Raw genomic sequence first — 24,821 nt, 5'->3', positions numbered from 1 at the left:
CTCTTCACATATCTATAGAAGCTTTTGCAGTCAGTTTTTATATTCCCTGCAAGCTTACTCTCATACTCTTATTTCCCCCCCTCCTAATTAAACCCTTAGTCCTCCTCTGCTGAATTCTAAATTTCTCCCAGTCCTCAGGTTTGCTGCTGTTTCTGGCCAATTTATATGCGTCTTCCTTGGATTTAACACTATCCCTAATTTCCCTTGTTAGCCACGGTTGAGCCACCTTCCCCATTTTATTTTTACGCCAGACAGGGATGTACAATTGTTGTAGTTCATCCATGTGATCTTTAAATGTCTGCCATTGCCTATCTACCGTCAACCCTTCAAGTATCATTCGCCAGTCTATCCTAGCCAATTCACGTCTCATACCATCGAAGTTACCTTTCTTTACGTTCAGCACCCTAGTCTCTGAATTAATTGCGTCACTCTCGATCTCAATGAAGAATTCTACCATATTATGGTCACTCTTCCCCGAGGGGCCTCGCATGACTAGATTGCTAATTAATCCTCTCTCATTATACAAGACCCAGTCTAGAATGGCCTGCTCTCTAGTTGGTTCCTCGATATATTGGACTAGAAAACCATCCCTTATAAACTCCAGGAAATCCTCCTCCACAGTATTGCTACCAGTTTGGTGAGCCCAATCTATATGTAAATTAAAGTCACCCATGATAACTGCTGTACCTTTATTGCACGCATCCCCAATTTCCTGTTTGATGCCATCCCCAACCTCACTACTACTGTTTGGTGGTCTGTACACAACTCCCACTAACGTTTTCTGCCCTTTGGTGTTTCACAGCCCTACCCATATAGATTCCACATCATCCTTCCTTACTATTGCGTTAATCTCCTCTTTAATCAGTAACACTACCCCATCTCCTTTTCCTTCCTGCCTATCCTTCCTGTATATTGAATACCCCTGGATGTTGAATTCCCAACCTTGGTTACCCTGGAGCCATGTCTCAGTAATCCCAATTACATCATATCCATCAACAGCTATCTGCGTAGTTAATTCATCCACCTTATTACGAATGCTTCTTGCATTGAGACTCAGAGCCTTCAGACTTGTTTTTTTTTAACACTTTTTTAAAAAGGAGGGAGAGAGAAAACAGGGAATTTATAGACTGGTTAGCCTGACATCGGTGGTGGGGAAAATGCTGGAATCAATTATTAAAGATGTAATAGCAGTGCATTTGGAAAGCAGTGACAGGATCGGTCCAAGTCGGCATGGATTTATGAAAGGGAAATCATGCTTGACAAATCTTCTAGAATCTTTTGAGGATGTAACTAGTAGAGTGGATAAGGGAGAACCATTGGATGTGGTGTATTTGGACTTTCAAAGGCTTTTGACAAGGTCCCACACAAGAGATTAGTGTGCAAAATTAAGGCACATGGTGGTAAAAACAGAGAGACAGACTATTATCTGAATGGTGACAGATTAGGAAAAGGGAAGGTGCAACGAGACCTGGGTGTCATGGTACATCAGTCATTGAAGGTTGGCATGCAGGTACAGCAGGCGGTTAAGAAAGCAAATGGCATGTTGGCCTTCATAGCGAGGGGATTTGAATACAGGGGCAGGGAGGTGTTGCTACAGTTGTACAGGGCCTTGGTGAGGCCACACCTGGAGTATTGTGTACAGTTTTGGTCTCCTAACTTGAGGAAGGACATTCTTGCTATTGAGGGAGTGCAGCGAAGGTTCACCAGACTGATTCCCGGGATGGCGGGACTGACCTATCAAGAAAGATTGGATCAATTGGGCTTGTATTCACTGGAGTTCAGAAGAATGAGAGGGGACCTCATAGAAACGTTTAAAATTCTGACGGGTTTAGACAGGTTAGATGCAGAAAGAATGTTCCCAATGTTGGGGAAGTCCAGAACCAGGGGTCACAGTCTGAGGATAAGGGGTAAGCCATTTAGGACCGAGATGAGGAGAAACTTCTTCACCCAGAGAGTGGTGAACCTGTGGAATTCTCTACCACAGAAAGTAGTTGAGGCCAATTCACTAAATATATTCAAAAGGGAGTTAGATGAAGTCCTTACTACTCGGGGGATCAAGGGTTATGGCGAGAAAGCAGGAAGGGGGTACTGAAGTTTCATGTTCAGCCATGAACTCATTGAATGGCGGTGCAGGCTAGAAGGGCTGAATGGCCTGCTCCTGCACCTATTTTCTATGTTTCTATGTTTCTATGTTTCTATGGGATGGGGGTAATGTATTGATGTGGATAGAGAACTGGTTGGCAGGCAGAGAGTGGGAATAAACGGGTCCTTTTCAGAATGGCAGGCAGTGACTAGTGGGGTACCGCAAGGTTCATTGCTGGGAGCCCAACTATTTACAATATATATTAATGATTTGGACGAAGGAATTGAGTGTAATATCTTCAAGTTTGCAGATGACACTAAGCTGGGTGACAGTGTGAGCCGTGAGGAGGATGCTAAGAGGCTGCAGGGTGACTTGGACAGGTTAGTTGAGTGGGCAAGTGCGTGGCAGATGCAATATAATGTAGATAAGTGTGAGGTTATCCACTTTGGTGGCAAAAACAGGAAGGCAGATTATTATTTGAATGATGACAGATTAGTAAAATGGAGGTGCAACGAGACCTAGGTGTCATGGTACATCAGTCATTGAAAGTAGGCATACAGGTACAGCAGGCAGTAAAGAAAGCAAATGGCATGTTGGCCTTCATAGAAATATAGAAACCAAGAAAAAAGTGCAGGAGTAGGCAGTTCGGTCCTTCGAGCCTGCACCACCATTCCATATGATCATGGCTGATCATGCAACTTCAGTACACTATTCCTGCATTCTCTCCATACCCCTTGATCCCTTTAGCTGTAAGGGTCACATCTAACTCCCCTTTGAATATATGTAACGAACTGGCATCAACAACTTTATATGGTCGAGAATTCCACAGGTTCACAATTCTCTGAGTGAAGAAGTTTCTCCTCATCTCGGTCCTAAATAGCTTACCCCTTATCTTTTGACTGTGACCCCTGGTTCTGGACTTCCCCAACATCGGGAACATTCTTCCTGCATCTACCCTGTCCAATCCCGTCAGACTTTTATATGTTTCTATGAGAACCCTGTTGTGTATCTGTAAAGCATGCAGTCCCATGTTCCGACACCAGGGAGCGCATCCCCTGAAGTCCCAAGGGATCCCAGCATCTCTTGGGAGCACTGTATATAAGCCGGCCCCTAAGGCCTGTTCCTCACTCTGGAGTGTCTTAATAAAGACTGAGGTCACTGTTACTTTAACCTCCCTGTGTGCAGTCTCATCTGTGTTAGGAACACAATAACTGGCGACAAGTATACGAATCCAACGCAAAGATGCAGCAAACTGTAGGCATCCTGGAGAAGTTCTCGGAAGGTGAGGACTGGGAAGCCTATGTCGAACGGCTAGACCAGTACTTTGTAGCCAACGAGCTGGATGGAGAAGGAAGCACTGCAAAAAGTAGAGTGGTCCTCCGCACAGTCTGCGGGGCACCGACTTACAGCCTCATGAAGAATCTTCTGGCTCCGGTGAAATCCATAGATAAGTCGTATGAGGAGCTGTGTACACTGGTTCAGGAGCACCTTAACTGGAGGGAGAGCGTGCTGATGGCGAGGCATCGGTTCTACATGTGCCAGCGATCTGAAAATCAGGAAGTGGTGAGCTACGTCGCCGAGCTAAGGCAACTTGCAGGACAATGTGAGTTTGATGGCTACCTGGAGCAAATGCTCAGAGACTTTTTTTGTACTGGGCATTGGCCACGAGACCATCCTACGAAAACTTTTGACTGTAGAGACACCGACCCTCAGCAAGGCCATTGCGATAGCACAGGCGTTTATGTCCACCAGTGATAACACCAAACAAATCTCTCAGCACACAAGTGCTAGCAATGTTGATAAATTAACTGGAACTGTGTTTGTGAGCAGAAATATACAGGGCAGAAACCACGAGTCTGCAACTGCCAGCAGGCCTCAGGTGACCCAGATGACTCAGTCCACATCAAAGGATGAATGCAAGGCAATTCACACCTTGTTGGCATTGTGGAGGCTTCCATTCAGCTTATTCATGCCACTTCAAAGGGTATGTTTGCAAGAGTTGTGGAACAATGGGGCACCTTCAACGAGCTTATAGAAGAGCTGCAAGCTCTGCAAAACCTGCTAACCACCACGTGGCAGAGGAAGATCGGTCCATGGTAGATCAAAGCAATTTCGAGCCTGAGAGAGAGGAAGCAGATGCTGATGTAACACGTTCACCTATAATGCTAAATGTAAAATTGAATGGCTTACCCATAGCCATGGAACTGGACACTGGCGCTAGCCAATCCATCATGAGTAAAAAGATGTTTGAGAGACTGGTGCAACAAGGCATTCAGACCAGCCCTGAGCCCCATCCACACGAAACTGAGAACGTACACCAAAGAGCTTATCACTGTCCTGGGCAGCGCTATGGTCAAGGTCACCTACGAGGGCACGGTGCACGAACTGCCACTCTGGATTGTCCCATGCGATGGCCCCACACTGCTTGGAAGGAGCTGGTTGGGCAAAATCCGCTGGAACTAGGATGACATCCGAGCGGAATCACATGCCTCATGTACCCAGGTTCTTAACAAATTTCCTTCCTTTTTTGAGCCAGGCATTGGAAACTTTTCAGGGGCGAAGGTGCGGATCCACTTGGTCCCAGAGGCACGACCCATTCACCACACGGCGTGAGCGGTACCTCACATGATGAGGGAGAAAGTGGAAATGGAGCTGGACAGGCTGCAGCACGAGCGCATCATCTCCCCAGTGGAATTCAGCGAGTGGGCCAGCCCGATTGTTCCAGTACTCAAAAGTGATGGCTCGGTCAGGATTTGCGGCGATTATAAAGTAACTATTAATCGTTTCTCGCTACAGGACCAATACCCGCTACCTAAGGCAGACGACCTATTTGCGACGCTGGAAGGAACAAGACGTTCAACAAGCTCGACCTGACTTCAGCCTACATGACGCAGGAGAGGAGGAGTCTTCGAAGGGCCTCACCTGCATCAACACGCACAAGGTACTGAATTGTGTTCCTTACACAGATGAGACTGCACACAGGGAGGTTAAAGTAACAGTGACCTCAGTCTTTATTAAGACACTCCAGAGTGAGGAACAGGCCTTAGGGGCCGGTTTATATACAGTGCACCCAAGGGATGCTGCGATCTCTTGGGACTTCAGGGGATGCACTCCCTGGTGGCGGAACATGGGAGTGCATGCTTTACAGATACACAACATCACTCCCACACACCCCCCCCCCTCCCCAAAAATCAAAGTGAAAACTATTTACAAGGTGAGGCGGTCAGGAGCCTTTCTTTCCCTGGTGGACCGCCTCGGTACAAATGTCTATTCAGGTGTGTTGACTGTGCCCTCGCTGGGCTGGCAATGTGTTGGCCCTGCACAGCTGCTGGGTGAGCCTGACCTTGCTGGGCTGTTAGACGTGATGGGTTCGATTTCCTGGTCCGGGGTGGTGTCGTTGATCCTTTGGGTGTGTGTTGTGGGCTCAAAAAAGATGGTGTCTGCTATGGGTTGTTCAGGGCAGTCTGTGAACTGCAGCCTCGTTTGGTCCAGGTGCTTTCTGCAAATTTGTCCATTGTCTACTTTGACGACAAACACCCTACTCCCTTCTTTAGCTATCACCGTGCCCGCGATCCACTTGTGACCATGTCCATAGTTTAGCACATACACAGGGTCATTCAGATCAATTTCCCGTGACACAGTGGCGCGGCCATTGTTTACGTTTTGTTGCAGCTGTCTGTTCTCTATCTGATCATGCAGGTTGGGGTGAACCAGCGAGAGTCTGGTTTTAAGTGTCCTTTTCATGAGTAGCTCAGCCGGGGGCACACCTGTGAGCGAGTGGGGTCTCGTGCAGTAGCTGAGCAGTACTCGGGACAGGCAGGTTTGGAGTGAGCCTTCTGTGACTCGTTTAAGGCTCTGTTTGATTGTTTGTACTGCCCGCTCTGCCTGCCCATTGGAGGCTAGTTTAAACGGGCCCGAGGTGAGATGTTTGATCCCATTGCGGGCCATGAATTCTTTAAATACGGCACTGGTGAAACATAGCCCTTTGTCACTGACCAGTATGTCAGGCAGGCTGTGGGTAGCAAACGTGGCCCTCAGGCTTTCAATGGTGGCGGTGCTTCCCAACATTATTTCACATTCAATCCATTTTGAGAAAGCATCCACCACCACCAGGAACATTTTACCAAGAAATGGGCCCGCATAGTCGACATGGATCCTCGACCATGGTCTGGAGGACCAGGACCACAAACTTAGTGGTGCCTCCCAGGGTGCATTGCTCAACTGAGCACACGCTGCATTGCCGTACACAGGACTCTAAGTCAGAGTCGATACCGGGCCACCACACGTGGGATCTGGCTATTGCTTTCATCATTGCTATACCCGGGTGTGTGCTGTGGAGATCCGAGATGAATGTCTCCCTGCCCTTTTTGGGTAGCACTACGCAGTTACCCCACAGCAGGCAGTCTGCCTGAATGGACAGCTCGTCCTTTCGCCACTGGAACGGCTTGATTAGCTCTTGCATTTCAATGGGGATGCTGGCCCAGCTCCCATGCAGTACACAGTTTTTTTTTACTAGGGACAGCAGAGGATCTTGGCTGGTCCAAGTCCTAATCTGATGGGCTGTGACAGGTGATTTATCATTTTCAAACGCTTCCATGACCATCAACAAGTCTGTGGGCTGCGCCACCATCAACAAGTTTGCAGGCTGCGACATTTCCACCCCCGTGGTGGGCAATTGTAACCGACTGAGAGCATCCGCACAGTTCTCGGTGCCTGGCCTGTGGCGGATGGTATAATTATACGCTGATAGCGCGAGTGCCAACATTTGTATGCGGGCTGAGGCATTAGTATTTATTGCCTTGTTTTCAGCGAACAGGGATATGAGGGGCTTGTGATCGCTTTCCAGCTCAAATTTGAGGCCAAACAGGTACTGATGCATTTTCTTTACCCCGAACACACACGCTAATGCCTCTTTCTCAATCATGCTGTAGGCCCTCTCAGCCTTCGACAAGCTCCTGGAGGCATAGGCGACAGGTTGCAACTTCCCCGCAACGTTAGCTTGTTGTAATACACACCCGACTCTGTACGATGACGCATCACATGCTAGCACAAGTCTTTTACACGTGTTATACAATACAAGCAGCGTGTTTGAACATAAAATGTTTCTGGCTTTCTCAAAAGCAATTACTTGTTTTTTTTCCCCATACCCAGTTCTCACCTTTATGCAATAACACATGTAGGGGCTCTAAGAGGGTGCTTAACGCCGGTAGGAAGTTACCAAAATAGTTGAGGAGTCCCAGAAATGACCGCAGCTCCATGACGTTCTGTGGCCTGGGCGCGTTCCTGATTGCCTCTGTCTTGTCGTTTGTGGGCCGACTGCCGTCAGCTGCGATCTTTCTCCCCAAAAAACTCCACTTCTGTTGCCATGAAGACTCATTTCGACCTCTTCAGCTGCAGCCCTACGCGATCCAGTCGCTGGAGGACCTCCTCCAGGTTTTGTCGGTGCTCGGTGGTGTCCCGACCCATGACCCGCCCTGAAAAACCACCGTGTGTGATACCGACTTGAGTAGGCTCTCCATGTTTCTCTGGAAGATCGCTGCAGCCGATCGAATTCCAAACAGGCATATGTTGTGGATGAACAGTCCCTTGTGTGTGTTGATGCAGGTGAGGCCCTTCGAAGACTCCTCCAGCTCCTGTGTCATGTCGGCCGAAGTCAGGTCGAGCTTGGTGAACGTCTTGCCTCCTGCCAGCGTCGCAAATAGGTCGTCTGCCGTAGGTAGTGGGTATTGGTCCTATAGCGAGAAATGATTAATAGTTACTTTATAATCGCCGCAAATCCTGACCGTGCCATCACATTTGAGTAGTGGAACAATCAGGCTGGCCCACTCGCTGAATTCCACTGGGAAGATGATGCCCTTGCGCTGCAGCCTGTCCAGCTTGATTTCCGCTCTCTCCCTCATCATGTGAGGTTCCGCTCGCGCCGTGTGGTGAATAGGTCGTGCCTCTGGGACCAAGTGGATCCGCACCTTCACCTCGGAAAGGTTTCCAATGCCTGGCTCAAAAAGGGAAGGAAATTTGTTCAGAACCTGGGTATATGAGGCCTCATCAACATGTGATAGCGCTCGGATGTCATCCCAGTTCCAGTGGATTTCGCCCATCCAGCTCCTTCCAAGCAGTGTGGGGCCATCGCCCCGGGAAAATCCAGAGTGGCAGTTCATGCACCATGCCCCTCGTAGGTGACCTTGACCATGGCGCTGCCCAGGATGATGATAAGCTCTTTGGTGTACATTCTCAGTTTCGTGTGGATGGGGCTCAGGGCTGGTCTGAGTGTCTTGTTGCACCACAGTCTCTCAAACATCTTTTTACTCATGATGGATTGGCTAGCGTCAGTGTCCAGTTCCATGGCTACTGGTAAGGACTGTTCCTCACTCTGGAGTGTCTTAATAAAGACTGAGATCACTGTTACTTTAACCTCTCTGTGTGCACTCTCATCTGTGTTAGGAACACAATAAACCCCTCTCGTTCTTCTAAATTCCAGTGAATTCACAGTGAGAGGATTTGAGTACAGGAGCAGAGGGAGGTCTTGCTGCTTTGGTGAGGGCCTTGGTGAGGCCACACCTTGAATATTGTGTGTAGTTTTGATCTCCTAATCTGAGGAAGGACATTCTTGCTATTGAGGGAGTGCAGCGAAGGTTCACCAGAGTTATTCCCGGGATGGCAGGACTGACTTATGAAGAAAGACTGGATCGACTAGGCTTATATTCACTGGTATTTAGAAGAATGAGAGGGGATCTCATAGAAGCATGTAAAATTATGACGGGATTGGACAGGTTAGATGCAGGAAGAATGTTGCCGATGTTGAGGATGTCGAGAACCAGGGGTCACAGGTGAAGCCATTTTGGACCGAGATGAGGAGAAACTTCTTCACTCAGAGAATTGTGAACCTGTGGAATTCTCTACCACAGAAAGTTGTTGAGACCAGTTCATTGGATATGTTCAAAAGGGAGTTAGATGTGGCCCTCACGGCTAAAGGGATCAGGAGGCATGGAGAGAAGGCAGGAGTGGAGTACTGAAATTGCATGATCGGCCATGATCATATTGAATGGTGGTGCAGGCTCGAAGGGCCGAATGGCCTGCTCTTGCACCTATTTTCTTTTTTCTATGTTTAGTCCCAATAGTTTGTCTAGTACTTTTTCTCTAGTGATAGTGATTGTTTTAAGTTCCTCCCTCCCTATGACCCCTTGATTATCTATTATTATTGGGATGCTTTTAGTGTCTTCCACCATGAAGACTGATACAAAATATTTGTTCAAAGTCTCTACCATTTCCCTATTTCCCATTATTAATTCCCCAGTCTCATCCTCTAAGGGACCAATGTTTGTTTTAGCTGTCTCTTCCTTTTTATATACTTAAAGCGCTGACTGTCAGTATTTATATCTTTTGCTAGCTTACTCTCAATCTATCTTCTCCCTCTTTATTATTTTTATTAAGTCAATACTTAAAACCACACACCAGAAGGAAAGAATGTTTAATAGAATCTAGAATTGTCTGTTCTGAATTACTGTCTTGTACTTTTGTAAACTCCTTTTACAGGGTGTTAGAAGGAGGGAAACTCAAACCAAACATCACGTCAAGATCAGACTGTCATTCGATTCATCAGGACCTGAATATCATCGGCCTTTGAATGTGGAAGGAGAAATGTTTGTCTGTTCTGCCTGTGGGGAAAAGATTTTAAACATCAGTGTGACTGGAAAAGCACCGAGACACACACACCCGAGTGAGAGTGTTCCAGTGCACTGACTGTGGAAAGAGCTTCAACCAGTTACACAGCCTGAAAAAACATCGCACCATTCATACCCAAGTTTCAGGTGGAGTTGCTCCTATTTTTTTTGGAGCAACTAGTTTAGTTTGGAGTATGTTAGAAATTGCAATTCTCGACACTTAGTTCGCTCCAGTTCTAGTGAGTTAGTTTAGGTTTGCTTTTGTTCAGGTATTTTTTTTCAAAAGGGGATTTGTCCAGCCACTCAGGTCTGTTTTGCAAGTTTCGGCAGCGAAAACTTATTCCAAACTAACTTAGAATGGAGTAAGTGCCCACTTTTGTAAGTTCTGGACAACCTTGCCTAGAGTTAAGCTCAGTGCAGGCACAGCCAGAGACAGGGGGTGGGAATTAAACACAAAAAGGACTGAAGCATTAAACACATCACTTAAAATGGCCTAAAACTTCTTTTGATGATGTTTTGCCTGATATCTGCTGAATGAGGACAGTTGGTTCTCTTTTTATAAATAAACAAGTGTAAGCTCCCGGCTGAGGCAGGCACATCAACACCTAATTATGGCTAATTTGATCCTTTGGAAATCATCATACCCCATTAGTCCAACCTATTACTTGAATGACTCAACTCGGACTAGATTATCTCTCATTTGTAAAACTAACTGTTTGGCATTGTGCCTCTGTCAGGGACTGACGGTTAGAGTAACATGTTGTAAACCACCCTAACCCACCATGGTCTCCCACACCCCCAAAAGCACTCTTTCCCCCCCCCCCCACCACCTCCCAACCCTTCGCTCCGTGTGTCCCTCCTCTTGTACTCCCAACAGCACTCTTCCCCTCCCCGCCCCCCACCCCCCCAGTCCCCAACCCAAGCCCTCGCAGCTAGTAGCAGGACCGATCTGTGTGTCTCAGATACTGTAGGGCAATTAGTCGCTGGCTTCCTCGGCCCATGCCACTATAGCAGGAGAGATCTCCGAGCCACGACACGCCACACCAGCATGCCCCTCGGTCATGACTAGGTGCGGGAGGCAGGCAGGTGTTCCTAAATGTTGTGTTTGGTATGATAATGGACCATGAATCAGTTGTAATGTTAAGTAATAAACTTTATTGAAACGTTTATAATGTACTTTACTTTAGTGCAATAATAAAAGCATTCTTGTCATGATTCAGTTTCAATGTACAATATATTTCATTGAAATCTTTACAATGTACTTTACTGCAATAAAATCATTCTTGTATCAAATTTGATATGACTCTTTCCGATCACTTAACAACCCCAAATACGTATATAGTTTTAAAGTTAGAAAACTTAGTAAATAATTCCAATTTGTGAACAAAATCACTGAAAAACCTTAAGATAACTTTTAATGCAGTAAACTTATTAAATATGAGAACATTTACACTTCAAGATCACTTAAAAACTCTAAGATCACTTATATACTTGTAAAGTTACAAAACTTAGTACACAATTTCAATTTGAAAACAGTTACAACAGTGGCATCAAATCTACAACATCAAAACCAACAGTAAAGAAAGGCTGCACTGTCGAAGACACCGATTCAAGGTAAGACTCATAACAAAAGCAGACCGTCAGATTGTTAGTTTATTTTTACTTGTATACAAGGGGAGAGTGTCCTCGACAAAGGCTTAGGGTACCAACTCCGGTAATACACAGGAATTGGACCATATTTATACACCCAAGTAAACAACTAGCATATGTGATGGTTCCTCTTTTTTTTTGTAATAGTGCAGTCTAGCAGTTAATTTAATTACCTCATCAGTGTTATCCAATGGCTACTTGTCTTAGCTACCCTTTCCTTATTTTGGGCTAACCTCTCCTTGCCCCCTGTACACACTGTCTGTTTTTTTTGGTTTACACATCCTTATTGTGATTATAATAAGACAGATGACCTTAGCTGCTGTGAGGTAATGCAACCCGTGGTTTCAACTGCTGACAGCTTGTTTGGTATAGTTGCTGAAGTAAACTCGAATTCTTAGGTTGACCAAATATAATGTCCCAGCAAGCCTTGCAATCTATGGTTGCTCTTTTTCTATCTTTCCACATTCCTCCCTTTTGTCCCAAAAGGGACAATAACTTTTAGTCCAACTGAATTTTACAGAGTCTCTCCATCTCCATGGTTTCTGCCTTCTCTGAGGCTTCTGGGGTTGTGGCTACCATCATGGTGGTCGCCCCCGCTGGTACGGCTGTAGCCCCTAATCGCGCACAGCAGCGTTTTATCAGGACAAATACCAAATATAGAGCAAAGATAATGACCAGGAATATGATCAGCCCTTGTACTATGGTTTTAGCTATAGGCCCGAACCATCCGCCTGCCCATACAAACATGCCCCAGGAACCTGGTTTCTTTAACTTTTCAACTTCCTTCCAGATGTGGTCCACTAAGTTACCTATTTCCTCAGAATTGTCAGGAATGTACGTTGCAACACTCGGACCCTATTAGTGCACATGTTCCGCCCTTTTCTTATTTCTCTTATGGCAAATACTACCCCTAGAGGGGGAACAAGGATAGAAAAGAATCGTTGTGTTTCTGTAATGGCTCGTCTGGATCGATAATGCGGGTGATTTGCTAGAGAGGATAAGTGACAAATGTATGGTACCACATATGCCAGGTAGCATGATCCTGTTCAGCCCCTTGGCAACCAGGGATAGGCCTTGTGGCCACAAATAAAGTATGTTCCATTGTACGAGGGGGTTTTATCCACATCAAACCCTGCGGATACAGGGAATAGTTGAAAGTACCGATCTGGTTGGCGTATGGGACATTCAATGTACAACCATAAAACTGAGAGGGCGTATAAAGGGGAAACTCGTCAGGAGTACCCATCACTGTAAAATTATATTCGCACCGACTCATGCCTACGAATATTCCCCGGCCAAGGTCCTTACTAAACATATTGCCCCCGGCGGCCTTTCCATACCTGTGGCCCTGGTAAGGGTGAGGAAGGGAGGCTGTTGGGAGTGGTCATACCTCGGTTGGTACCACCATTCAAAGGTATTCAGACGATATCCCCGCTTTTCCCAGGGCTCTGCAGATATGGGGTAAAATGATAAACTAGAGGATTCCATCATCTTCCCGTCGCCCGATGGTGGGTATACTATCACAGACGCAACTCTTATCATCCTAGGGAATTGGCATGTGCCGTTCTGGTAGATATACCATTCTACTACTTCTGACAGGTTAAGTGAGATAGGTCTAAGAGGAACCCCTTCCTTAGAGTGGAGAGGGGTTTGTTGTTTTCCGTAGCGTATTTGTGGGACATATACAAGAAGGTGTTTACATGCAATTCGGGCATTACAGGTATTATAAGTGTCACAAGGAAACATAGTCCTAATGTCCATTTCCCTTTATTGATGGGGTTGGTGATTCCTTTTCCTCGTGTCCTGGAGCTCTTTTGCAGTGTGAGGCGTGGATTCATGTTGGTCTCCTTTATCTTCATGGCAGTATGGTGGTCAACAGGATCTGGTCCTCATCCTATCACACAAGGATGACTTATCCTATCACACAAGGATAATTTCGATGATCCTATCACACAAGGATCACGTCCCATCTTATTTCTCCCTATCACACAAGGGTATTTGTTTCTATCACACAAGAAACAGGGACCTTTTAATGACATCTTTTCTTACCTTCCCCTCTTTACAATCTGCCGGCCCGCTTCAGGGCTGAATTTCTTTTGCTTTTCGGAATCTGTCCCCTCTTACTGTCAAGCTGAAAGAGGAAGTGATTACAAAAATTTAACTCAATCCTGAAAGGAGTCTTACAATCGCAGTACTTCTGCCGGGACAAACAGACTACACTCGCGCTCTCGCCAAGGAGGGGCTCCTTTAGTAACAAAAAATGTCACCGATAACTGGCCAGTTAGAGTCCTTCCCGAGAGAGTCACCGTGTTCTTGTCCGTTTATTCACCGGCAAGTAGTCAGCGATCTCGGTGGAATCTCCAAGGAATACTGTCGAAGACACCGATTCAAGGTAAGACTCTTAACACAAGCAGACTGTCAGATTGTTAGTTTATTTTTACTTGTATACAAGGGAAGAGTGCCCTAGACAAAGGCTTAGGATACCAACTCCGGTAATACACAGGAATTGGACCATATTTATACACCCAAGTAAACAACTGCTATCATATGTGATGGTTCCTTTTTTTTGTAACAGTGCAGAGTCTAGCAGTTAATTTAATTACCTCATCAGTGTTATCCAATGGCTACTTGTCTTAGCTACCCTTTCCTTATTTTGGGCTAACCTCTCCTTGCACCCTGTATACAATGTCTGTTTTTTTTTGGTTTACACATCCTTATTGTGATTATAATTAGACAGAGAAGACAGATGACCTTAGCTGCTGTGAGGTAATGCAACTCATGGTTTCAACTGCTGACAGCTTGTTTGGTATAGTGGCTGAAGTAAGCTCTAATTCTTAGGTTGACCAAATATAATGTCCCAGCAAGCCTTGCAATCTATGGTTGCTCTTTTTCTATCTTTCCACAGCACCCAGCTCTCATCCACATCTCGGTGCATGTGCACTGCCTCGTGGGGACGGGTGAAGAGGAAGAGAAGGGGTAGGGGTGGGGAGGTGTAGGGGAAAAGGGGTGGAGGGGGAGAGACGGGGGGGGCGGGGGGGGTCCCAGCTTGGATCGCTACAGAGGCTGATACTGGGATTGCAGTGGGAGGGGCATTTGGTTGGCCGGGAGGTGTGCGCTTATTGCAGCAGCTGACTGCCTGATGGCCTCTGCCAGCATTTGTGCTGCTCCAGCGATTCCCGCACTCGGTTCACGTGGCATAACTGCTATTTGCCCAGACAATGCTGTCAACTCATCACCAACCCCTCTGATGATGCCCTCGAGTGAACAGGTAAGGTCATTGACCTCCACACCCAATGCAATAGCGCCAAGCCCATTTGTTGAATGCTGCATCTCAGGAGAGCCTACTCGGATTGTCCTTCCTCTCCCCCCGGCTGTGCCTCGTGGCACCACTCCAGGGCGAGGCGCGGGGTGGGATGGTGGGGCCCTGGGTGTTCCACACTGCATTCCACCACCACCACCACCACCACCACTGGGACCCGCTTCCTCTGACACTGGGGCCCTGGGTGTTCTACACTGCATTCTACCTCTACCTCTGATAATGGGGCCCTGGGTGTTCCACACTGCATTCTACCTCCACCACTATAACCCTCTACCTCTGATAGTGGGGCCCTGGGTGTTCCACACTGCATTCCACCACCACCACCACCACCACCACTGGGACCCGCTTCCTCTGACACTGGGGCCCTGGGTGTTCTACACTGCATTCTACCTCTACCTCTGATAATGGGGCCCTGGGTGTTCCACACTGCATTCTACCTCCACCACTATAACCCTCTACCTCTGATAGTGGGGCCCTGGGTGCTACAAGCTGCATTTTACCACCACCACTGTAACCCTCTACCTCTGATAATGGAGCCCTAGGTGCTACAAGCTGCATTCTACCACCACCACTGGGACCCTCAACCTCGAAGGATGTGAAACCATGGAATGTCTGACCAGAACTTACATCACTAAGCGCGGATGGGTACGTGAGAAGACAATGACATGCTGCATCAGAACTTAAAGCGCTGCACCAGAACTTAAAGCACCACGCAAGGATGGCGGGTGGATGAAGGAGTGGAATGTTGGAGGAGAATTCATGGTATTCTCTGGGAGAGTGAGGCCCTGCACTATGGACTGATCCATTTTACGATCGACATTCTTCCCTGAACACATATCTATTCCCCGCACCCGCCCCCCTCCTCCTTGGTCTTGAACGCATGCATCCGAATCTTCCTCTGAATCTTCTGGATTGACATCATATTCTGCAAAATATAACCGAACAGTCAAATGGTTAGCAGCACAGGAGTGGGCAGGATGGGTGACATAGATAGTCTCGCACATAGCAGGCTAGGCAGCAGGTTGATTTGAAGGGTCACGATACATTTTCAGGACTTACCCTCTCCCAAGCGTGTGGGCCCAGCTTATGCATCACTGATTGCTTTTCTCCAGGCACGACTCATCATGGCAGCGACCCTCTGTTCCAGGGCTGTCAGTGGATGCAAATTTGGCGGGCCTCCTCCTGTTCGTCTTCTTTCCCTTTTGTTGTGAGCCAATTTCTTCTGCAAGGATGAAAATATAACGTTTTAGAGAGGGTGCCTTTCTGACGGGTGGGACATATACAGCTGGTCACATTTACAATTGCAATTCCATTGAGAAAAGAAAGATATTACTTACACTAATGACTTGACCAAGGTCCTGCCATTTCTTTTTACCCTGGGCTCCAGATCTCCTGGTATTCACCACTGCGTAGTATTCGTCTGCAACTAGGTCCCAGCGTTTCTTGATTTCTTTGGGTGCCACCTTTGTGCGGCCTCTGTTGCTGGTGTCCAGCTCCTGTCATCTCCCCTCAATGACATTAACTAGTGTCTCGACTTCATCATGCAAGAAGTTCTTCGTTCTCGCTGCACGTTCTTGCATTGCTGTACAGGTACTGGATTTCCACTTGGTGATTTTTAAAAACACAGTCCTTTCCTTGCATGCATGTGTGCAGCACCCCTCCAAGAGTCAATTAAGACTTTTCAATCCTTCCCTTCCTGTACCCAAAAATCACACAGCTCGTTGTTACAGAGTGCTACGTTTTCCCTTTAAATATCCTTGCTTGCACCTATGCAGCACCTTTGCAGCACTCCTTTGCCCAACAAGAATCAGTAAAATAATGTTTACTCCTTTTCCTACCTGCAACCAAAAATCTCAGCTAGCTTTAAATGAGAGTCTGCCACGTTCTCCCTTTAAATGTCCGATTGCCAAGGTCGAGGACCCATTGCACATTCGCGCACGCTGTAACACGCACGCGCAAAGGAGCCAGCTGTGAAAGACACGCAGGGACTTAGCCCCGTGTTAGTGTTAGTGTTTTATCAGAAGAATCACTCAACACTCAGAGTCGATTCCAACGCCAATGCGGCCTTTATTAACGCCAGCGGGGAGGAAGCCTCAGGACTGGATCCAGGCACTTCACTCCGCAGAACAAAGGGTTTGATGGATCTTTATATATTTTACAACAGTTTACTACAGTTACATCATATAGATTATAAATTCAATTAGACCAATCGATAGAGTTAGTTTCTAAACATAAAGTGGCTCATGTGTTGCCAAGAGATGTGTTGCTAAGAGATATGTTGCTAAGGGGTATGTTGCTAGGAACGACTCATGTAACATGAATCCAGGCCCCCCTTATCTTACTGTCCTTGGGTGCTGTCTTTGGTAGCCTCCTTATCTTAATCCTGTTACAGAGTCGTATTGTCCTTACTTCCACCAGAACATTTAGTCATGAGGCTTGGCTGATTAGCTTGTTAGTTCTGTGTGTGGGAAACAACAATTATCAGTTTCCAGGAATGCGGTCTAATGCAGCTAACAGAAATCCCTTGAGGCTTCACTGGTAGCCATTTTATGATTCAAGTTACATATAGTTCTAACCTTAAACTACAGGTGCCGTTGCCCTAGGGTGCCTAATGCCTACAACAATTCCCTCCTTTCGGTAAGGGGACTAGTCCTAGTCCCCCTTTAACCGACCGCCCTACTTATGTTAGATTTTGTGCACGGCCCGGTACTCCCTGCCTCAACGTGCTGGCCAGTCATGTGGTTTCAGGAGTCCCGGTTGCTTAGATCAAATTGACAAAGGTCAAATCCTCCTTCTCCTTTATTAGATAGGCTTGTTTAGTATTTGGGGACCGGTCATGGGTCCCTCTTCGTTGTGCATGGTGCCTGCATGCCTGGCAGGCCATTATGCCCCATGTTAATGCTAAGATCAATTGTATCCCGACCAGTATGTGTGAAATTATTCGAATCCAAGGATGGATGTTCACATTTACTCCCCTGTCCCAGACCTTTCTCCACCAACTCTGACTTTGTAAGTCTATTTCGATATCTTCTTCCAGTACTTTGATTTTAGTTTGCAGTTGGTGGTAGAGCTTTACGGATTGACCCACCCTGAGCCTCAATTCTCGTAATACTTCAGTTAGATGTGGGATAGGGACCTGATCTGGCTCGTCAAATCCTGCAAATGATCATGGAGCTGGTCGGTTACATCAATAGCTTCGGGCTTCCAGCGCCTAACCTGGGTGATATGCGCTTGCCCGATCGTGACAGGATGTAGTGGCGTAAAGCAAAAGTTTGGCTGTGGTATAGGGCACTGCAGATCATTATATGTATGAACGCTCTGTGGTAGAGACGCAGTATCTTCCCTTCCCTCCGTAGCCTGCTCTCATGAAGTGCCTGTGTGCGGGCATTATTTCTAGTACACACCCGTCGGTTCAGTTAAACCCGCACTCATCTAGCTCACCTCGGCCTACCGGGTGAGGGCATACTGTGATCTCCCCCCTTTGCTTGCAATCTGTTAGGGAAATCCCGGTAAGTATGTTGTTTCGGCGAACAGCGGAGGTGGTGGTCAGATAGTAACATATGGAGACATTTTCCCGTGTTACTCCGATATTCTCTAGTTGGTACAGGGGGAACGGCCCTGAGTCTGGCGTGGCTATAGGGATCATCAGGACTATCCCTATCCCAGTAGTCCTACCCATCTGGCAATCTGGAATTGCTGGGTATACTCGGGTCAGTCCGTTCAGAGTACAATTATCCAGTGTCCCCCTCTGGTTAGCCAACTGAGCTAAATGTGAACTGTCTATCCAATCGGGTACTTCCCTGCGTTGGATCTGGTCGAGATTGTGGCGGATCTGTCCCACCATCCACAGACCATAAGCGTGACAGAGTTGCCCCTGTCTTTGCTTTCCCGTATCTTCTTTTTCTCTATTAATGAGGTGGTTGATGGTTTTGGCGTCCAGGACTGAGATGCCATCCAACTGGATTTCGGCACCCTCCTTTTCTAGGTTGGCTTGGTCTTCCTGGTTTTGCTCCACCCTCTCTAATAACCCATTCATCACCCCTCTAAGCTGTTCCACCCTCTCATTTAACCCTTGTATATCTATCGAGTTTACTACAGAGGTCCCTGTATTGAACACGGTGGCAATATCATGAACTATTTCCCTCTTTATCCTGGGGGCTGACCCCTGTCCTCGGAATCTACTGGCACCCATTGCACCGGCAGCCTGCTGCATTACAACTTTACTTAATACATTGTACATCTTCCTTGATTGTTCTGTACAGTATTCCGGCATCTGGATGCCTGAAATATTGATCAGGACAGGCACAATTTCACGTTTAACATTATGATACAATAATTCCCCTTCGTTGTACATTACAATCCCATTTTCTGGTCCCTTAGTAGTTATGGGACAAGGCAGTTCCTCGGGCAATGTAGTGGTTCTTATGGGGCGCGGTGTTGGAGGAGGTGAGAAGCATACATACAATGATATTGCAGCCGCCCCCACCTCCTCGTAGTACCCACACAGCCCCACTCCCTTTTTGCGGATGACTGATTGCTGGGACTGTCCCGGAGGTGCGCAAATTTTGCCGAAAGTACATTCATCGGGCCCTTTGACATCCCTCCGTTTAATGCAGCTGCTCCTTATACCATGGAGCACTGTACACATACCCGGTTCTTATTAGGATTTACTTGTAACCATGCATTAAAATAATTCCTGTCCTTGCTCCAGTCCTTGGCTGCTGGGATGCACATTCCATCCGTTAAATTAAACAAGACTCCATAGTTCATGTAGTTGTTTATTTCCTGAGTGCGTTGCAATCCATTGGTATCATCCAGTGTTTGCGTGGGTCTTGAGGTTCCCAGTATCATGAGTCCCCAGTGTCGAAGTCACCACTGTGGTCCCATCTTGGTGAGTATTTTATCTGAAAATTTTAAACAGATAGCCTGGTCATCACCAAGTGTTAGGTTCTGGTCTACTTGTGTCGCGGTCACTCTGTGGAATCGAAGGTAAGGATTAGGTTAACCATATTCTTTATAGTCGTACCATCTCTATCACTTCATGTCCATGTCTGGGCTGCCGTCGGTTTTGCGTTTGAGCCTGCACGATGACCCATCTAAATATTATCCAAACTCCAATCAACACCAATGCCACCATTATTCCTCCAAACATCGCTGTCTGCTTTACCGTTAGGTTGGGTTTGTGGACTACACCTACCCACCGTGGGGTACATTGGCTCTATTGCCATAGGTGATGGTGCTATGGCTGCGCACTGCACTATCCGTCTAGTCCCGTTTTTTTTTTAAACATCTCTTCCAGCCTGTTTATCTTAGCTTTTAACTCTTGACGAGCTAGTTCCGTTTTATTTTTATTCTGAATATCCCACTATTTCCTCTGTCTGTCAGGTGAGTCTTCTTTATTTTATTAAGAAATCTAAATTAATAATGTCCAGTATAAAACAGCTGTCAATGGAAAGGGTTAACTCCTTTACAGGTTTGTAAGAAAGCCTGATGTCATTACGTGACTTCATGTAATCATCCGAAAAATTCTCTTTGAAAAAAAAATTGATTTAAAACGAGACCACTCATTTTTAATAGCAATTTTGTTTACTGAAATTCAATTTTGTTTTTTTTTTAAATTTCTCTCTCAGCACAAAATCTAAACTTCTGTGCCAGTTCCATTTTCTATAAGAATTTAAGAATTCAGTAAGATTCTCCAATTCCCAGTTTTTTTTTTCTGTGCTGAGTTCGCATAGCTTAGATCTTCAAAACCCTCCTGCTTGTTTAGACTGTTCGGGACTTTTCTTGATAAACACTGTCCATTTTGGAAATCTTTTCAAACTGCATTGAAACTTTCTCATAATTTAAAATTCGAATCCATGTAGAGTGTTTTTTTACCTCTTCCAATTTTTTTTCCTTCTAATTAAACCAATATCTTTTTCACAGCAAACATCAACTAGTATTTAGTAAGTTTTGTCTTTTTCCATCACAAACACATTTGTAATTTAAAATCATTTATTTACTTTCAAAGTGGCATCTTTATCTTTTTCTTTTCTCCATAACTGGAATGGAGTCCAGCTTTGAGGGTTTGAGGGTTGCTTTTTGTTATCTCAAAATGCTCCAGTTTCAAAGTCGTTAAAATGTCTCTTCTAAACTGCTAAAGCTTGCTGTTTTTAACATTTTCCCAAAAGTTCCTTTTACACCTTCGCAGATATCTCGCCACTCGCCCAGGAGTGTGACCTGATCAGATTTAATTTAATAATTTTTTTTTTGAATCCACCTCAGTATTTTCTGTGCCTTCTCTGAATATCTCAAAATCCCAATTCAAACTTTGTAATTTCAATCTTTATCATTGCATGTTTTCTTTCGACAAGTAAATTCTTTTTTTTTAACCACCGGGACCATGTATTTTTTATCTTTTGCTCAAAAAACCTATCCTTTGTACATTTCCTAGCTCCGTAACTTATCATCCGAATAATCCACACCTGCGTTTCTAACTTAAAATGTCTTAAAACTTCCCACATACAGGACAACACTACAAAGGGTTAGCTAAAATAAACAGACACTTGCATTCCTCTTCCAACCAGGCTTTCAGAAACATGACAACATAAAAATTCATTCCGCAGTCACAAAATCACACAGGGACTCTCACTCAATGACCAGACATTTACAACAGTCTCTCTTCTTTCCTATTAACTGTTTTGGCCAGAATTCGTAGTTTTATCTAAATAATCCTTCACATAACTTTTGTAGTGGACTACCGGTATTGGTTTTTCCGTTCCTTCACCCACCATTCCCGTTGGGCTGCTGGCAGGTCCTGAGGATCTCACCCTGCTCTAATCATTTTCTCGATTAGTTTATTTTGCTTTTCCGTCAGATGGCGGGTAAGGGACCCTTCTGATTCCCACTTTAGTTTATCTGCTTTATCTGGCCATTCCTGGGTAGGACTAGAACCGTTAGGAATCTACTCTCAGAGGTTTGCCTTTTACCTCGCCCAACTTGTAGTAAACCATCTCTGGGCTGCTGTCAGGTCACAAGTCTGCTGTTACACAAACTTATACAATTCTTAAAATGCGTTTAAGCAATTCCCGCAGTGCTCTACGTATCCTTAACGACTACCTACCACCACTCTGCCCGTTGGTCCGACCCTGTTCACAGGTTTGGATTCCGTTAGCCACTGTACACCACTTGGTTCTACCCTGGGGTATATTTCAAATTACTCTGCTGGGTCCGGAAGATGTCTCTCGGTATCACGATCCCACGGTCTAAGTGTGTTCCCTACACCTACTTGGATCCTGGCCGTCACGTGGGACAAAAGTCCTCTTAATTCAGGCTCAGGCTCAGGCTAGGCATTTGAGATATTAGACTGTCTCCTCGTGTCGATCAACCGGCTTCCACCTTCCGCACCCTTTATAATTAAAAATCGTTTTTTATACTCACCCGAGTTTTTCCAAGGGTGTCCAGCGACTCCGGGAAATCCTGCCGACTATGCCACTGTTAGTGTTAGTGTTTTATCAGAAGAATCACTCAACACTCAGAGTCGGTTCCAACGCCAATGCGGCCTTTATTAACGCCAGCGGGGAGGAAGCCTCAGGACTGGATCCAGGCACTTCACTCCGCAGAACAAAGGGTTTCATGGATCTTTATATGTTTTACAACAGTTTACTACAGTTACATCATATAGATTATAAATTCAATTAGACCAATAGATAGAGTTAGTTTCTAAACATAAAGTGGCTCATGTGTTGCCAAGAGATGTGTTGCTAAGAGATGTGTTGCTAAGGGGTGTGTTGCTAGGAACGACTCGTAACATGAATCCAGGCCCCCCTTATCTTACTGTCCTTGGGTGCTGTCTTTGGTAGCCTCCTTATCTTAATCCTGTTACAGAGTCGTATTGTCCTTACTTCCACCAGAACATTTAGTCCTGAGGCTTGGCTGATTAGCTTGTTAGTTCTGTGTGTGGGAAACAACAATTATCAGTTTCCAGGAATGCGGTCTAATTCAGCTAACAGAAATCCCTTGAGGCTTCACTGGTAGCCATTTTATGATTCAAGTTACATATATTTCTAACCTTATACTACAGGTGCCGTTGCTCTAGGGTGCCTAATGCCTACAACACCCCGCCCCCCCCCCTGCAGGCTGCGATCGGCATGCTCCGCCCCAGGGAGACTCCGCTGCGTCACGTCACGCTCCAGGACGACTGGAGAATTGCTCGGTAAGATTCCAGCGCGCTTTTTATCCCAGGGAGGTCATGTAAATCTCGGAGGTGCGCCGTTTTCTCCAGCATCGGAAACTTGGGCCCTTAGAGTGGAAGCAAGTCTTCCTCGATTTCGAGGGACTGCTTATGATGATGATCCCTTTGCAGATTTTTTTGTGTCCTCTCACAATTTGCTTTCCCACCCATCTTTGTATCATCAGCAAACTTGGCTACATTACACTCGGTCCCTTCATCCAAGTCATTAATATAGATTGTAAATAGTTGAGGCCCCAGCCCCGATCCCTGCGGCACCCCACGAGTCACTGTTTGCCAACCGGACAATGACCCATTTATCCCGACTCTCTGTTTTCTGTTAGTTAACCAATCCTCTATCACCTGGTAATGATGAAGCTTCCTGGCCCACCCAGGGGCCCAATCCCTCCCCTGCCCCCACAATCTGGGCTGAGGCCGGTGTCCGGTAAGAGCGGAATCAGTGAGTTTCTCAGATGGGGAGCGGGAGAGGAGAAGGAGGGAAGAGAATAAAGGGAAATCCTGCCGCCAGACTCCGTCCATCCTGGCCCCGCACGGAGCTTCTTCAGTTTGGTGGCACACACTCCAGAGACACGTGATCCCGGCCCACGGCCTGATTGATGGGAGCTTCCGACCAATGGGGAGCAAGCATGGCGGGGCTGGAGGAGCGAGCCAGCGGCAGGTCCTCCAACCAATTGGAGAGTCCGAGTGGTGGGACTTGTGCCAGCTGATTGGGTGACCCGCAGGGCGCGGCACGACTTTATGCAGGCCCTTGTTCAGGGCCTGAGGCCAGGGGAGGCTCTTGGGCTCACAACCCACCGGCTCAGATTTTAACATAGACTTTTAAAATTCATGAATGAAATGACAGGGTCTCTAATTCTATTGTGTGACAGTTCCTGAGACAGACTGTATCTCCCCCTCTCCTCCACACAGGGGTTTGTGGTAGCTAAAGGGACAGTGATCCTCCTTGTTCTGCGAGTTTGTAATTAACTTTATCCCAGATTGCAGACTCCAGGAGTTTACCAATAACTCCTCGAGTCTTGGTTTTGATCTTCCAGAATTCTTTAGATTCTAGAACGGTCCCTGGTGATTGGAAGGTGGCAAATGTAATGCTGCTGTTCACGAATAGAGGGGAGAGAGAAAACAAGGGACCAGAGGCCAGTTAGCCTGACATCAGTAGTACGTGCAAAAAATATTCACTAGGATGATAACAGAACCTATCCGGAAAGGCTGGACAGGCTGGTGCTCGTTTCTCCAGAAAAGAGAAAGCTGATGTGTGGCCTGATACAGGTCACTAAGATGATGATAGTGTAGATGTATAAGAAATGCTTCCACTTTTGGTAAGACCGGAACTAGAGATGATAAATATAAGATACAAAAGTGTGAAATAGTACCAGAGTAAAGAATAGTTCAGCGATAGGAGCAGTCAGACGGGGCAAAAGCGAGACTGAGATGGGCTTGGAGTGCATTTGACTTAATGATTTGGATGTGGGTGTACAGGGCACAATTTCAAAATTTGCAGATAACACAAAACTTGGAAGTATAGTGAACGGTGAGGACTGATAGACTTCAGGAAGACAGACAGGCTGGTGAAATGAGCAGATATGAGGCAGATGCAATTTAACACAGAAGTGTGGTCATATATTTTGGTGGAATGTGGAGAGGAAATGTAAACTAAAGGCTACAATCTTAAATGGGGTGCATGAACAGAGAGACCTGGGGGTATATGAGCAGAAATTGTTGAATGTGGCAGGGCAGGTTGAGAAAGCAGTTTAAAAAAGCTTACAGGATCCTAGGCTTCATGAATACAGATAAAGAGTACAAAAGCATGAAAATGATGATAAACCTGTATAAAACACTGGTTCGGCCTCAACTGGAGTATTGTGACCCATTCTGGACACT

The 24,821-nt window shown here is 46.2% G+C and overlaps 2 long non-coding RNA genes across 2 annotated transcripts in view; both read left to right on the top strand.

The window, feature by feature from the left end:
* LOC139273849 (uncharacterized) overlaps positions 1-10,927 on the top strand; it is a 41,309-nt gene extending 30,382 nt beyond the window's left edge. Inside the window, exon 3 of the long non-coding RNA XR_011595405.1 lies at positions 9,617-10,927. This is a non-coding gene — a long non-coding RNA (uncharacterized lncRNA). The remainder of the gene's footprint in view (positions 1-9,616) is intronic.
* The window catches only part of LOC139273850 (uncharacterized), a 697,517-nt gene that overhangs the window by 296,883 nt on the left and 375,813 nt on the right, over positions 1-24,821 (top strand). The window lies entirely within an intron of this gene.

This window comes from Pristiophorus japonicus, chromosome 9 (assembly GCF_044704955.1).
Source record: "Pristiophorus japonicus isolate sPriJap1 chromosome 9, sPriJap1.hap1, whole genome shotgun sequence".
In the NCBI taxonomy this organism is placed as follows: Eukaryota; Metazoa; Chordata; class Chondrichthyes; family Pristiophoridae; genus Pristiophorus; species Pristiophorus japonicus.
This window is presented reverse-complemented; position numbering and strand designations above follow the sequence as displayed.